This window comes from Homarus americanus, unplaced genomic scaffold, assembly GCF_018991925.1.
Source record: "Homarus americanus isolate GMGI-L3 unplaced genomic scaffold, GMGI_Hamer_2.0 scaffold4896, whole genome shotgun sequence".
Taxonomy (NCBI): Eukaryota; Metazoa; Arthropoda; class Malacostraca; order Decapoda; family Nephropidae; genus Homarus; species Homarus americanus.
Genome location: NW_024749657.1, coordinates 4,171,004 through 4,184,259, shown reverse-complemented (window position 1 = coordinate 4,184,259; position 13,256 = coordinate 4,171,004). Strand labels below are relative to the sequence as shown.

Below are 13,256 nucleotides of genomic sequence, written 5' to 3'. Positions count from 1 at the left end.
TTTCTCTGTCAAATGTCACACACAGTACCACCCATGGCCAGCCGGACGTCAACCACAGTACATACGAGCAGAGAAGAACCAGCATGATGAAAGCAGCGTGATGAATGCAGCTTGATGAAGGCAGCACGAAACCCACCACACACCACGTCACTTCTTTCAAGTCCTCCCTTGGTATAGGATTAAGAAGATTTTATATTTTTCTACTTTAGGAAGTAAGGAGTGTGGAATGGATCGCCACACAACGAACCCTGGTGAGCCCAGCCAGGGAGGGATTCACCACTGTGGAAGGTGTAAGACAGGACGGTCTTTGGTCTCGCCGACACTCACGTACGGAGGGCGAGCCCTGGTCCGCGGAACCTGCCTTACAGTCATCTAAGGAGACGACAGCCCAAACAGTGGACCGGCTTTCATCCCGGCCGGAAAGGGCCGTCGGCAGACGAACAGAAAATCGTCTGGAATATGTTGAAAATGATGATGTTGCAGAGAAGAAATACAGATGGAGCAGAAAAATTCGTCTGGAATATGTTGAAAATGATGATGTTGCAGAGAAGAAATGCAGATGAAGCAGAAAAATTCATCTGGAATATGACGGAAAACGAAGATGTATAAAGAAACTCAGATGGAGCAGAAAAATTCATCTGGAATATGAAAATGAAGATGTATAGAGGAAGAACGCAGATGGGACAGAAAACTCGTCTGGAAGAGTATGGAAACCAGGAGGAAGTGAGAAGAAGTCAGAAGGTGTGGAGAAACGACCTACAAGGTGCGGTATGTGAAGAAAGAAGACAGAAGATGTGCTGTCCTGACATCACAAGAAAGTCGATGATGAAGGACCAACCGACTACAACTGCTGAGCTGCCGCCATCCCCTATTTTTCAGATACCAGCTGGATGGAAGACGTGAGCTATGCCGGACCCAACTAATGTACTGATGTTGTTGATGTATAATAAAAAGATATCAATCCCCTAATATGTGAAGTAGGAACATTTTTTGTGTATTTTGAAGTATTTTCTCTGATTTTTGTTGATGTTTACTACAAAGAATGTCTTTTTTTTAGTCTCACTTTTTTCTATGAGTTCATTTGATCAATGTCTTGGACTATGAAACACGATGTTGTAGCTATATTACTGACTGAGATGAATTATTATTTTGACATGGGCTGATAAGGAAATGTAACACCTGTTGTTGTTTGTAGAATGTGATTTGCAAGGTTGCCTCGGACACTATGCTACATATGAAGGATTTTTTCATTCTATGTTCACTTGCTATGTTTCCTTTTTCTCCTGGCATAGAAGCTTTGATCTTGGCGGGAGGTATAGTGAGCTTTGTCAGATCAAACTAGCGCCAGTAGAAAAACATACACCTATGAGATTGTTGTTTGTGAATGTGAGACTATGTTAGCGCCCCAGGGATTATCTTTGATACCACACGTGATGTTGCTGTCTATATGTGGCATCAGTATCTGTGATGAAGCTTTGGTCTTGGCGGGAGGTGTAATGAGTGATTGTCAGACCAAACCTTACAGCCCAGAATTATGTCACATATAACAGCAAGTACACCACAGACCTCGTGGTACCACCGCATTCCAGGTTGACACACCTCAGGTCGACCCTAGGGACTTGACCTGGCCCGCTAATGACGTGAGCCGGTGACCTACAACCGCACCTAGCCAAGACACCTGGCCAGGACCACACCTGCACACAATTATCCAGATCAAACCAGTTTAGTGTTAATTGGTAGAGGTCAGAAGCCGGCTGGGCCGACCCCATATAAAGGCCCTACAGTCCCGTCCACGGGCATTCCTATTCCATTATCATTATCATTCTGGTTGCTGTCATCTCTCTCCCGTTCGGGTCGTCACTCGGTTCACTAAGCAGAGTCACGCACGTCCCCTCCCCAGGTCGGGAGGGAGACCTCCCGACCGGACCACGGCGTCGCCAGCTAAGCAGACCTTCCCATAGGAGGTAGCCCAGCCAGCACTCACTGGGCCTACGTCAGGGTACACGTGAGTCTTGTCAGAACGTCCTAGGGTGAGTTACCTACTGTGGGAAGTGTATTCATTCAGGTGTGTCCGAGAGTCAGTGTCAAGTAACGTAAAGCATGATGTGTTAGTACCCCGATATAATAGTGATATTAATGTGTCCATGTCATTGAGTGAAGTAATAAATAGTTGTATCAAGAGGTGTTTAACAAGTTGTCCCTTTACGAAGTGATATATGTGTATTGACATACGAGATAAGATAAGCGTAGTGACGCTGTGCAAATAACATCCAGGCCACGCTACCAAGTTTCCTATCTTTACATTCCTATACTCTATACTCTCTCCTATATATATATATCTTCCTCTTCTCTGTTTATTCTGTTTCATTACACCAGCGCCTCCTCACGCAACGTGTCGTCTGGCCCGGCATCAAGTCTGATACTAAGAAATGGGCTGCCCAGTGCCTGGCCTGCCAGTCCTCCAAAATACATCGTCACATACGGGCCCCCTTACAAGCTTTTCCTATTCCCAAAGGCCGTTTTCAAGTAGTACACCTCGACATCGTGGGACCTCTACCATCATCCTACGGTAGCACCTACATCTTCACCTGCATCGACCGTTTCACCAGGTGGACAGAAGCAATTCCCATGCCCAACGCTACAGCAGAGACTACTGTCCGCGCCTTCATGTCCGGTTGGGTTTCCCGTTTTGGCCCCCCAGCAACCGTAATCACTGACCGAGGAGTACAGTTTGAGTCACAACTCTGGCAGCACCTCCTACAGTTCCTCGGCACGTCTAGACAACGCACTACAGCATATCACCCTCAAGCCAACGGTATGGTAGAACGTTTTCACCAGCAGCTGAAGGACGCACTCAAGGCACAGCACGACCCTTACAGCTGGACTGATGCGCTTCCCTTAGTGCTCCTCGGCATCCGTGCGTCACACAAGGAGGATATGGATTGTAGCCCAGCAGATCTGACACTAGGCGAGCCCCTTCGGCTACCCGGGGATTTCTCACTCCCTCCTGATCCCAACCAAACCACTCCAGCCGTTCGTCACGACTTACTCCAAAAGCTACGACAAGCAGTTTTTGCATTCAGAGCTACTGCTCCACGCCAGCCTACTCGGCGCCCTGAACACATCCCTCCTGCACTACTCACAGCCGAGTATGTTTTCGTCAGGCATGATGCTCACCGCAACCCATTACAACGCCCCTACGATGGACCCTTCCAGGTGGTTACCCGTTCTGCAAAGTTCCTGACAATTATCCGGAATGGCAGACATGACACCGTCAGCATAGACAGAGTCAAGCCGGCCGCCTTACCCGTCGGGCCCCCAGCCCAGCAGCACCATCAACAAACTACGCCTGCACCAGTCCACCCGCAGTTACCACCGGCAGCAACACCACGCCCACGACATTTCTGGGCACCCTCTTTTCACCCTCATGTACAACCTGCTCCTGTCATAGAACCTGAACCTGTAATAAACCTCCCTCCTATCATAGAACCTGCTCCTGTCATAGACCCTCCTCCTGTCATAGAACCTGAACCTGCTCCTGCCATGGACCCTCCTCCTGACGCAGCCCCTGCAGCAGCAGGAGCACAACAACCATTGCTTGTACAACCTCCTCTAATCCCAAACCCTCTTTCTCCTCCTAATTCTCCCACAGGTTTTGTGTCACTGGACGGAGTTGTTACACGTAGCGGTCGAGTCGTACATACACCTGCCCGGTATGTGTTATGTGTGGGACACAACCCGGACAACATCCAGCCTCCCGCCGCGCCTGGAGGGGAGGGGGAGTATTGTAGTGGACGTCTCCTCTACAAACTAACTGCGTAGCTGCACACCACCTGCTATCACATTCCAATGTGCCGCCTTCCCTAGCAACCAACCAGATGTTACCGTATCTTTGCAACGAAACTATTCACCGGCTACTTCTCGGGTTTTCCCACCATGACTCATAGCGGCTGCTGCGGGGTATATAAGCTCTGTCTCTCCATTGAGATTCAGTCTGACCAATCTTCTTGAACAAGCAACACCTCCTCCTCTGCCGCTGCCTGGCGACCCTCGCCTCTCCTCCGCCTGCCTGGCGGTCCTCGCTCCCGCCAGCGAGCATGTCCTTCTCTGAGCTTCCTCACCAACCAACTCTCATTCTGCCCATTTTCCTGAACAAGCAACATCTCCTCCAGCAAGCTCCATGCTGTTAACATTTCATTCAACCAGGAATCCAGCAACAGGCAACATCTTCTCTAACGAAGCTCCTGCACATCTACCTCCTTCGACAAGCTACTCACCGCACGTCTCTACCAAGCAGCCCCTCACCACACAGCACCTCCAGCACCAGACTGTCTATCCTATAACTTATATATTATACAAGAAAACCACATTAGAGTTTCCTTCCATCCTGAGTGCTAGACAACTTTAATATCTCGATACCCCTACAATGGTTAAGTTAGATTAGGTGAGGTGAGGTTAGGTTATGGTCAGTGGGTTGATTTACTGTAGTTAAATTCTTCCTGACTGGCTCACCTACATTTTCACATCTTCACTAATGACAAATATTCATCATAAGACTGATGGTGAATTCAACCCCAGGTCAAGCGATAATAGGCAACATCATCAGCGGTCATACGGTATTTTTCACTTAACACGATGGTCGGATGTGCGGTATCCTCACACGACGCAGGAGCCCACTGACAGCTCAAACAACAGACAGTGGCCAATATACACTCACATTAACCAAACACCAGCCTAATTAACACTAACATTATCCATAACCTAATTAAAACTAACCTTAACCAAATCAACAATAACAATAACCTAACAGTAACCCATAAATAAACTAAGGTTAACCTTGCATACATTATACTAATACTAACGTCATTAACATAAAACCAACTTAAACAAAATAACTTTAACCTGACACATGCTATACACAAAACTAACAAACACTAACCATCACCGCTACTACCACTATCACCAACACAACCACCATCACTTCCACAACTTCTCATCATTATCACCAATAACCAACACTACTACCACCTCCACCATTACCACCACCACCAGCGATACCACCACCAGTACTACTACCACCTCCACCACTACCACTGTCTCCACTAGTACCACTACCACCACCATTACTATTAACACCACCGTCACTGCTATTAACACCACTACCATTACCAACATCGCCACTACCACTACTGCCTCCACCACTAACAGGGACGACTTACCTAGCGTTAGGGTCGCAGCGCGTTGACTGACGGTCCGCAACCTTCTACCGCTGGTGGTGAACTGTGCCGACCTCTACGGTCTCTACCGCCACCACTATCATTCTGCCCACTACCACCTCGACCGGGCCCTACGCCTATGCGTTCCCTTGTTTACATCCAGCGTATCAAATCAATGATTGTATCGGTTCCATTAACACAGTTTTTTATAGTAGATAACTAATATTAGGTTAGGTTGGTTCATTTTATAAATACTGTTGAGCCTTGGGGACCGATTCCACAAGAAACTCCTGGCAATTATATTTATGGTTCCCTTTTCCCCACCCCCAGGCCCCGATGTGGATCAGTGACCTGTGCCCGGGTGGGCTAATCTCCATTAAAAAACAAAAACATTATGGATATACCAGGTACTGCTACATTATAAACACTATCGATCATAAAATGAACCAAACTGACCTACCTTACCTGACCTAGCCTAATTTAAAACAATAAATTTATTTACAAAATTATACTATACAGTATATATTTTCTAAGAAAGGAGTCGATGAAATGAATGCCTGGAAGTGGAATGAAACGTTACGGTAAGGAAATTTCAAGTGTAAATATGTCATTAGTGTACCTAAGAAACTCTACAGTATGTCTCACACACACACAGTATATTATATATAATTTCACCAAGGAGGTTATACTGTATGGCGTATCACTACCACAGTTTCACTTCACATTTAATGTGCTGTATAAAGTACTGTACTTGATAAATGATAATTTAATAACTTCATTAATTTTCAATATCTATTAATTTATTGGTTATACTTTGTCATAACCAATCAGCCATTACTTTTGGTAGTTATTCAGATTGGGTTCAGATACGGCCAGATAATTGCACTTACATTTATTGGCAAGGTTTCATACAGGCTCATTCCACGACAAATCATAAAGTGGTCTATACCACACCCTCAAATATTTTGCTTAAATTTGGGATATACAATAGTCTATGGTGGCAAACTCCAAATTTCAAATTTTAACTTGGTTACATTTTCTTTTGTTTTTTGAGGGGGGACAATAATTTCAAACTGCTGTTGCTCAGTCCCAAATTGACATAAAATGATGATTTAAAGTGCATATGAAAGTTAATTTTACACTTAACAAATTAGTATAACTAGAGAAAATGCTTAAAATAAGTTATGCCAAGTTTCTACATTTTAAGGGATTCTGCCTCCCCCCCCCCCAAAAAAAAAAATAATTTTTTAAAACTGAGAAGCACCTCACTTTTGAAGAGCATTACGAGGAACAGGCTATCTAGGTATCTGCATGACTTTCTTATAAAACCCACTTGGTTAGTCAATTGATTTATCTTCTCACAATGGTCTAAAAACTTCAACATACACACCCAGGTCCTTTTCACATTTGGTTTCTGTTAATACTGTTTCTTCATCCCGTTGGGGCAGATGATATGCCTCTTTACTGTTGGTAGGACCTAGGTGCATCCTTTGGCATTTCGTGATGTTGAATCTTAACAGCCATTCCTTTGACCACTCCTGAAGCCGACAGATTTTTCTGTAGCTTTTCACAGTCCATTTGATTCGTTCTTTCCCAGAATAACTTGGCATCGTCTGTGACCTTTTGTATGGAGGAGTGTATAGTTTCTGTCATGTCATTTATGAAACAGGAAGGGGAAGTGGTAGTTATGGTAGGTGTGAGGTGATACTGTAACCTTCACTTTATCCTCTCCTGTCCAGGTCAGGTCACTAACTGGTGAACTAACAGGTTATTACACCAATACACAACTCTTATGCAAAAAGGTTAGCTGAGCTGTATACTTGAACTATCTACATGCTGAATCAATTGTAAATTTGTATGACCTTACCTTCATGACTTTATTGAATACGGCTCTGAAAATTTTCTGTACCTGTGGTTTCTTTAACTTGAGGCTGTGGGGCAGCCATCCATTACTTCAAGATATAAACACTTGACAAAGTTGAGTGATGTCCTTTGAGGTGCTCTTAAACTATTACCGTAAATCACCCCTTGCCTCTCTATAGTATAAGCTAGACAATTCAAGTGTGATACACTAAGATGGTGTCAATATTATTTTACATTTTCTAATATAATGTTTTACGAACTTATTCTGCATTTGTAACTAAATTATTTTGATAAACATATTATGCATATAGACTTATTTTACAATATCCAGTGTTATACAGTTTTATATTTAATAATCTTATTGTGCATTTTTGTGTACAGTACTGTACTGTACTGATACCCGCTGTTACATGAAGATTAACTATCCCAGGTAGCATCAGGGTAGTTCATTCTGAACTAATTAAAAAAAAAAAAACAAATATATATATATATATATATATATATATATATATATATATATATATATATATATATATATATATATATATATATATATATATATATATATATATATATATATATATATATAAATAGCCCTCATTCATTTTATATCCCAAAACACTCTTTCTCTTGAAACATGAAATTCATAGTACAGATGTAATGACCATACAGTTCAGTCCCAGTCCCGGGACAGATGTGAGAAAGGTGTTATCTAATGAAACCTCACCAAACATGGCAGGTTTCCTCTGGGTACTACAGTTTCCTCCTGTACTACTAACACTGGACCATGAAGGATGGCCCTTACTAATAAACAAAGTAGGATTTCTCCGGGTATTACAGTTTCCTCCTGTACTAATGCTGGAAAATAAGTCATAACAAAGTAACAAAGAACTGAACAACCACTGAAATGACTAGCAAGCTGAGAAGTGGTGAAATGACAAACAACTTTAAAATCAAATAATGTGCTTAACAACTTAAGTTTTTCCTGAATAACATAAAAACACCAAAAGCACCATAAAATAATTACAAGTGGCAAGTCATTAGGGTTATAAAACAAATTATTCCATGAGTCATTAGGTCACATATTACCTAAATTGTAACTTTTGACCCCAGATCCTGAACCACCCTTCTTGTTTTGGATACAGTACTCAAGTTTTTATCTTATTCTGAAGGTTCTACAAGATATTGATGAAATTCCTTTGGGTTTCTGGTTAATCAGAAAATGTAGTTAATTCATCAATAATTTAATAGTGATTTACATTTCAATGATATGGAAACTGATTTACCAGTACTGTACGTTTCAAAGATAGCAAAGTTTCTAATCTTGTGCTTTTTAAGTTTTATTTTACTGCTACAGGAACAATAGGAAGCATAAGTAACATTTCACTGCTACAGAAACAACAGGAAGCATAAATATAGTACAGTACTGTAATATCTCACTGCTACAGAAACAATAGGAAGCATAAGTAACATCTTGCTGCTACAGAAACAATAGGAAGCATAAGTAACATCTCTGCTACAGAAACAATATTAGAAAACAGAAAAAAGTATGTATAAGTAATCCTTCTTTAACACAGGGTGTCTCTGGAAAATTTATAAACACTACCTTACAGATTTTCATAGGCGATCGTCTGAATGCATGTAATAAAGCAGGAACATTGTCCTCAATTGTGTGTGACTACTGACCTCACACATCAACAAGTGAGGACACTATTACAGTACAATATTAGTATTCACGAGATTGCCATGAAAATCTGCAAGGCAGTTTTGTGCTGTACAGTATACGTTTTTCTGAGACCCTGTGTAGTTGACATTGAGGGTGTTCTGCCAATAAGATGTCACACCAGTATATCCAATGATAAAAATGTGCCCACAATCAGTATCAAATATACACTTGCACTTTATAAATCAAGTGATGTCACAAAAAAATAAAAAATTAGCCGGTGTGTTATTGACTTATTGGTCAGATCACTTGGAATTTATTAGTTAATAAAGTTGCTTACATTGTCAATACAGCACAGATGTTTTACAAGTATGGATTAGGAGACTTTTTGATATTAAGATACAAAAGTTACAAAATCAAGGAAGGGAACATACAACTGGGCGCCAGGTTGTGTTACCCTTCCAGCCTCAGGACCAGGAGTATATCTAGGAATCTTCAAGTGGACACCTTACCCACTCCAACCTTCACCAGCACCAATCACAATATCATGGATAAATGGGAGCCTTGTACATGTTTTCTTGCTCTCTCTCCTTCAGGGTTAATTTTTCACCGATATTAACTTAAAGAAAACACACCTTAATGTATAATAATAGCAAAAGTAACACTCCTGGACCCAATGGCTAACAATCCTTACACTAGTTATATGGAATGATCTTTGGTTTGACTCTTTTACTCAAACAATGTCTCACACTCTAACCACAGAAACTTTGTACAAAAAGCTTACACTAGATTTTCACAAAGCAGAATTCTCAGTAATCTTTACACAGAATACGGTACCCGAACCTTTAAGACAGTTATGGCAATACAAGGTAACCCAGACAAAAGTATCTTCCATATTTGTAGTGTTACCAAGAGCAGTACCCTTATCCAACACCTGGATGCCTTCATCACACACACACACACACACACAATTACTCTATCATAAACACCTTTACATCCAAAGGTCTAACTTTTTCACTCTTAACAACAAGAGTCTGCAATAAATCCAACACACATACAGGCAGAATTCTGCTTATAAATGAACAGACTATCTGGGTTATTTGATGGCTTTATATCTACTGTATTTAAATTCACACAAAGTACAGTCCACCATCCACCTCAACACACACTTCATCCTGGCGGGTTGAGATGTTGATTATATATATATATATATATATATATATATATATATATATATATATATATATATATATATATATATATATATATATATATATATATATATATATATATATATATATATATATATATATATTTATGCTTATATATATATATTTATATATATTTAATGACACTCTTTAATAGTCCCCTGAGACAATTTCTGGTTTTTATAAACTATACTGTATGTATAGGAGTGTGTCTTGTAACAACAACAAATAAGTAGTAAATATAATATTGGTCATTCAATATTACAAAGTTTATATGGCAATCATGAGAAACTTAGCATATATCAATCTAATCTGTGGGAAGAAATTGATAGGAAGGCTTAAGCAAAATAATATGTTAAGCATACATGTAAATACAGATTTGGCAACCAATATCTTTTTCTTCTTTGAGTTCTGACTAAACAAACTTTCCTAAACTGAATCCACTACTGAATTACAAAAAAAATAAAATCAAAACAATATTTCTCAAATGCAAACTCAGAAGTTGTAAAGTAAACAAGTCATTATACAGTAAACTAAACATTGTGTTTTCTCCCATGTTGCTTGTTTACTCTTAATCATGTCTCGGATCCTTGTACTGTTCTGTCTTAGCATCCGGGAAGGTGCTGTGTGATCATTCTTAACTCTTCACACCTCCATCATCCCCACTGTATATTATTCTTACCTCTTCACACCTCCATCATCCCCACTGTATATCATTCTTACCCCCACTTCACTCTTCACACCTCTACATATTCCTTCCTCATCTTGTACATTCGTCCCTTCCACCTCTTGGTAGAGTAGATGGTCTTCTTCCATCTCTATCAACAGTTATATAAATAAATTTAATATTTTTAAGACATTTTGTGGGTGGTTACAAGTACACTGCCAACATTAAAGTAAAATTAAACAAATAATTCAATTATATAAACTTAGCATAGTTATCATTGTTCGTTCTTTACAGTTTAATCACCGGAAATGATCCCCAAAACGACTCCACATGTTTATACTACAAAAAGTAAACAAGATTAAAGTCAGTTCCCAGCTAGTCTCATTTGTCTATAGCTAAAGCAAACTCCATACTATAACAAAATATTAATAGTATAGTACAGTAATATAATCCCCTCTAGGAAACATGCCAATTAAATCTTTCCTAAGTTCATATTAGTACAAGAAATCTGAATTTTAATGTCCTGTATTCACTAATCTCACATTACTAAGTACAGTATTAACTAATCTATGGTAGCTACAATTTGTTCCTTTATTATGATAGATTTGCTACAGTATATCATCTGTTATTGTTATATAATATGTCATGAATAAACAGCTTATGATGTAGATTTTAATACCAGAATATCTATCTATGTTGATAACTAATAAGCATGTTACAGTCCTTTATAATCTAGTAAAACTGTCTTCACTCAGCACAACTGTCAGGTTATTATGATGGACTGCTGGGTAAAGTTATTATGAGGGACTACTGAGCAGTGAGATTATAACAATAACTAAGTCATCCTTTAACACTATTACTCACCATCTACTTAATATTCTCTATCTCTTCTTAGTAAGTAATATTTGTTCTATACTTTTTTGGGAGAGTAAATATATATATGTTTTCTTATGTAGCCAGCACACTGTACCACACACATTATGTACCCAGCTTACTGTACCACACATAATATGTACCCAACGCACTATACCACACACATTATGTACCCAGAACACCATAACGTACTCACACACAAAACCTACAGTGCTGTACCGTACAGTATGTTTAATTTTGGAGCTGTTACCTACTGTATAATAATTTAATGTTAACCCCCCAAAAAAAAAAAAAATTGCATTTACACTGAGATTCATATTTAACTTGTACATTGATTAACTTAAAATATTCTTTTTAAAACACTAAAACCAACCATAACCACAGAAGCACTAAGGACTGAGGTCAACTTACAATAGCAGTATTCTCTACTCATCAGAGCTTTCTCCCATTTGTTTTAAAAGGTTACACATCCAACATATGTATAACATGACTAGCCAAGGTAAAATAATACCCATATTAACCTGTAACTTTTACAGACTGAAAAATATCAATTAATGGAAATCAAAGTAAGATCATGAGTTAAATGAACAGTGAGAGTTTGATCCTGAAACACCATTTTATGGTCAGTTCAGATTTAGGTAAATCAAAACACTAAGTCTTGGTCATGACCCATAAGATCTGATAGTGCGGCTGGGTCTGATGTTATGATGACTTTATCTCCCTTACTGTGACTGTCACCCTAAAAGGGAGAGTAGAAGCCAATGTTATCCCTCAAGGACACTACAGGGAGGAGGTTTAAATGAGCATGTGTTATCATATCTGTGTGCATCTCATTACAGTATTCTGTTCAGGTCAGCTATGATGGTTCTTTAGGTGTTAGTCCCCATTCTGTTCCAGCACACTTTGACATCAATCTATGGGAGGGTCTCTGAGCTGCTTGCTTCCTTGTCCATCCATAAAATTGGATTTCAGGACCAATTCTTTATTTATGGCCAATTGGCCTTTACTAGGCAGCTCGAGTACCAGAAGCAGCTAAAAACAAGATGATAAATATTCTAACTCCTAATGTTACATTGTACTTACCCCAAAGGGAAGTTAGAAATGATTTTACTGTTTATAATTAATTTCATATTGTATTATGGTACAAGGATTCCACTCCTACATTCTTCTCCTATGACAAAGACTATCAGTGTTTTGTCTTTTGGTCCAGGAAACAGTTCAAGAATGTATGGGCCAAGGACCAGGTACCTTTTTTAGGTAATGTGTGATTGGAAATTTCACTTAAGAAATCCATAGAAAATACAGCTTAAAGCTGTGCAGTCTAGATGAGTCCAAGTGATAGTCTTGACAATAATAGTGATTATATAATAACATAATAATACTTGAATAATACCAACTCCAACTTAAGTTAAGAGTTTCTTTTCTACCTAAGAAGTTCACACTCGATCTCAAGCAAGTCCACTAACAGAAAGAACTAAAACAAATAAACTATAACCACTCCATCAAGCTTGTAGCTCTGACACTCTTCCTCCTGAGACCAAGGCAAGAGGTTACACTATCTTATGGTCTAGCTCACCCAACACAAATGTTCCACTGAAATGTTAGAAAAAAAAATATATTAACTGTACTGTACAGTATTGGTCCTATACACCAAGTACTGTAACAAATTTGTAAAATTCACAAAGACTCCTTAAACAGGATTGGAAAAGATCTTCAACAGCAGTGAAGAGATTAACAGCAAAATCCTCTCTCAACAGCCATCAGTT

General features: G+C 39.6%; 1 long non-coding RNA gene across 1 annotated transcript in view; it reads right to left on the bottom strand.

Annotated features, from left to right (window-relative positions):
• LOC121853404 overlaps positions 1–5,401 on the bottom strand; it is a 33,420-nt gene extending 28,019 nt beyond the window's left edge. The window contains exon 1 of the long non-coding RNA XR_006086314.1: positions 5,220–5,401. This is a non-coding gene — a long non-coding RNA (uncharacterized LOC121853404). The remainder of the gene's footprint in view (positions 1–5,219) is intronic.
• Between the last annotated feature and the right edge of the window lie 7,855 nt (positions 5,402–13,256).